Raw genomic sequence first — 4,164 nt, 5'->3', positions numbered from 1 at the left:
TATCTCCACAGAATGTGGGTGTGTGGTCACTCTTAGCTTCATTTCTCCCCATAGACCTTACTGACATGGGTGTCCCTACCAGGAGCTTGTGCTCCAGCCTGCATTGCCCTATGGATCTGTAAAACTACTGGGCTCTCCTACCACGACCAGGTGGTGACCACGGGAGAGTTATTATTAATATTATTATTATTATTATCATTATCATCAACCCGTCTCGATTATATAATAGATGAGTGTTTATTTGACCGCTTTGGAATGGTGAATTTCTAATCTTTGAAGAGAAAACCCCAAAGGTGTCCTCGATAGAACAGCTATTTCATGGGCACTCAGATCAATTAATAACAGCTGTTGATCGTATGAGTTCTGCATATCAATAAATTTGTTCATTAAAAGAGTTTATCTGTTAGATATTCCGTTTAACTGTAATATTACAATATACAGTATATACTGAAATTAAAAACTCGCAATAATTTTAGAACAGCTTTCTAGAATACAAATAATTAAATCTATAATTTTTATTTTGTATGCAACAATTATAAACCTGATAACTTTCTCCAAGAACTAAGCATATTTTCTACGTCTTGATTACATCTTTCTACTGAACTCTGACTTTGAGTGCTTGGGATTTCCATTGACCAATTTTAACTCAGGCCATATACTACACGGTTCTTTGATGACATTATTGACGAATTCTCTGCCTTTGTCGCTCTGTAGAATACTCGTTGCACCGATAATTGTAAAAATGTTTAAAAGAACCTATGTGCATATAAGCATCCAACACCAGTCGATGATCACTCCTCAAGGTATTATCATCACTTTGCCCGACCAGATGATAGCAGTATTCATAGAACTGATTAATTTGATAAATAATGATAAAAAAAAACCTGAAATTTATTACAGTGCCCGATTTTGTTTGTCATTATTCATGATGATTAAGCATTATGAATAATGCCCGTATTAATTACTTAGTCCATAACATACATATTATGGACTAAGTAATTACTTCGTATTTTTCCAATAGTAAGATAATTAATAACAAATAAATAAATTACGTAACAATTTATTATTGTTACGTAATTTATTATAAATCATTATAATATAAATTTAAATTATCTATAACTATAGGGGAGATCGGGGCAAGATCGGCATGTTAAGCTTTACTTAAATTTTGTGTAATAAATACTGCTGTAAACTGAAAAAAAAGCTTTGCATATTGTCTATTGGAATGTTACCTTACTATAGAACTGGTTAAAATCAGTTTGGAAATAAAAATAATTAAAATAATTACAACTTTACAAGAAGAGAGAAATTGACGAAGTTGCCCCGGGTATAGGGGCAAGATCGGCAACTTCTCTCTTTTTGTAAAGTTGTAATTATTTTAATTATTTTTATTAAAGTTGCCCCTGGTATAGGGGCAACAGTAATGGGGCAAGATAGGCACGTATATAAAATTATGTTATTAACAATGTATAAGTTGGAATTCACTATTAAAACAAAGAAATACAAATCCAACACCCATTTAATATTATTACAACGAAATGCAAGTTCAAAGACATATATACATGAATAACAAATGCAAACATGTTTTCATTTATCATCTGTTTGATTTTTATCCTTTGCTTCTAATGTGGCTTTATGTTGCCGATCTTACCCCGCTAGTCATGATTTCGAAACATTAAGTACAACCCTGAGAACAGAATGCCAAGCCACGATCTGGCCACGTGAATAAGTTGAAGTTACATCCTTCTAACAGGAAAAGTAACTTTCGTTATCATGGAATTATAACAAAACCTGCCAATTCAATATAAATGGAAAAAAAATATTATATGGAATTGAACGAAAATGAAAATTTGCTTGATAATTCAACTACGCTTGTTGGAGAACAATAAAAACACTACACTCAACAAGCCATCAATAAAACTCAACTGCCTAACCTGTAAGCAAAGTCTCCTTTTAATTTGTTTTAAAAAAAAGCGCTTGACAAACTTGCCCCGCATGCCGAAGTTGCCCCGATCTCCCCTAATTATAAAAACATAACTATGATTTTTGAAATTGCTTTAAAATATTCTTACCTGCACACTGAACTTCCGCATTCATAATAGTATGAAGAAAATTTTTTAGAACAGTCGATATTACCGACATTTATTTCTAGAAAAGAATAAAATTGCAATTTTAATTATAAAAATTGTATATTATAATAAAACTAATAAAATTCTATGTTATGCTTATTTTGATTCTGTAAATTAATATTTGTAAGTTTCTTAAAAGTAAAGTCAAAACAGCAGTGCCGTCATTGGAAGCTGTGGATGCGCCGCTTCCCTTGTATTTTCTAAAAAATAAATACATATTAATTCTAATTATATGAAAATAATTGCATAATACTGTATTTTATTATAACCGCATTATGTATCTTATTACAAATTTCTATACTACAGGTGAAAAAAAAAAATAAGATTGCTATTGTATATTCGAATATTAGTGGCGGAGTGGACGCGCTGTATTGTCAGTATCCAAAAAGCCAGATTCGCACATGCGCTTTACGGAGCACCAACCTCACCCGGTTTAGCCGGTGGAAGCTTAGGACCTCGGGTGGATGCTACACGTATACCGCATCCAATTCTATCCAGAACCGGTTCTGGGCTGTTAGCCGCCTGCCTGCTAGATTATTGGCTGCCCTCGCCCGATTCCTGAATTGCGAACAGATTTATAACTTAACCCACCCGATGAGAATTTACTGGTATGTTTTTATGATAGTTCTGTATAGTTGACAGGCGTTTAAAAAAAAAATCCATTAAAATATTTGATATTTTTATTCCGCTCTCCGATTTTATATTACTCGCAGATTTCAATGTTAAACCAGTGATATTACGATTTCGTATATCNAGAATTTACTGGTATGTTTTTATGATAGTTCTGTATAGTTGACAGGCGTTTAAAAAAAAAATCCATTAAAATATTTGATATTTTTATTCCGCTCTCCGATTTTATATTACTCGCAGATTTCAATGTTAAACCAGTGATATTACGATTTCGTATATCCCATCTTTAAAGGGATGTAGAAAAAAACGTATACAATTCTTGTATAATGTTAAAAAATTAACCGTTACTTTGGCAGCATTATTTACAACTAAATTTAATGAATGAGAGAGAGATGCACGAGGTACAGAAAAAGCTCTAGAATTTATTTTCCTTAAATTTACGATTTATATATTCGTTTGTCATAAAAATTTGTCTTTCCACTTTTTCCCCGAGACTACAAATATTTGAGTACAAAGTAACCGGTTTCGAGTTATTTCTACTTAAATAGTAGTTAAATAATTAAGCGATTAGGGAATTGGGGACATAAACAAAACCCCGATGAAAGAGCCGGAATTTTACTTAAACAAAGCCTAACCGAATCAATCTCTAGCCGAGTACAGTTTTCCAGTTCAACGATAGTGACCGAAAAGTTGTAAATTTTGGAAATTTCCGTGGACGACACCTGGCCCTAAAACGAATTAGTTAGAAAACAAACGACGGATAATCTATTAAGTTTAACATATTTAGATTTTTACAGCTATGGTGAGAAACGTTTAAAATGTACAACAGCCCTGTCGCGTCCTTTGAGATATACTAGTGATGTGACAAAAGAGGCATTTGAGATTGACCGGTATCGGTACCCTCGGGATTTGGCAGCCCGCTTGCATGCACCTACCAAGACCGTCTCTGATTCCATCCATTAGCCACTCAAAGGGAGCTATTTGACTAAGTGGATTGTTTTAAGATTTAAAAAGTAAAGAATATTTTATGTTATTTTTATGTACGTTTCTTTACAAAGCTATATTTAATTATAATTTTCTTTAAAAGTATATTCATAACAATTGAAGAATGTTTTGTATCAGGTATGTATATCCACCACACATTTTATTTCACCAAGTAAGTTTTTATTATTTTATTTAAAATTTTAGCCCTTATATCGTGGCTATCGACTCGGAATGTAATTGTAATGTTAAAAATACATTTAGGGAAGTCTACGGTGTTTATTGGCTTATCGAACAAACGAATATGAATGGGCCCTAGACCATCACTGACGCGCAATTAATTGATTGCCCCTGGAAGTCGGCTTCTTACAGAAACACGGCTTCCCTATCACCAAATGTCACGGCACGCCACTGATAGGTTGCA

This window comes from Centruroides sculpturatus, unplaced genomic scaffold (genome assembly GCF_000671375.1).
Source record: "Centruroides sculpturatus isolate CEXI.00-Female unplaced genomic scaffold, Cexi_2.0 scaffold815, whole genome shotgun sequence".
NCBI classification, from domain to species: domain Eukaryota; kingdom Metazoa; phylum Arthropoda; class Arachnida; order Scorpiones; family Buthidae; genus Centruroides; species Centruroides sculpturatus.
The sequence above is the reverse complement of the archived record's forward strand: the minus strand, read 5'-3'. Positions refer to the sequence as shown.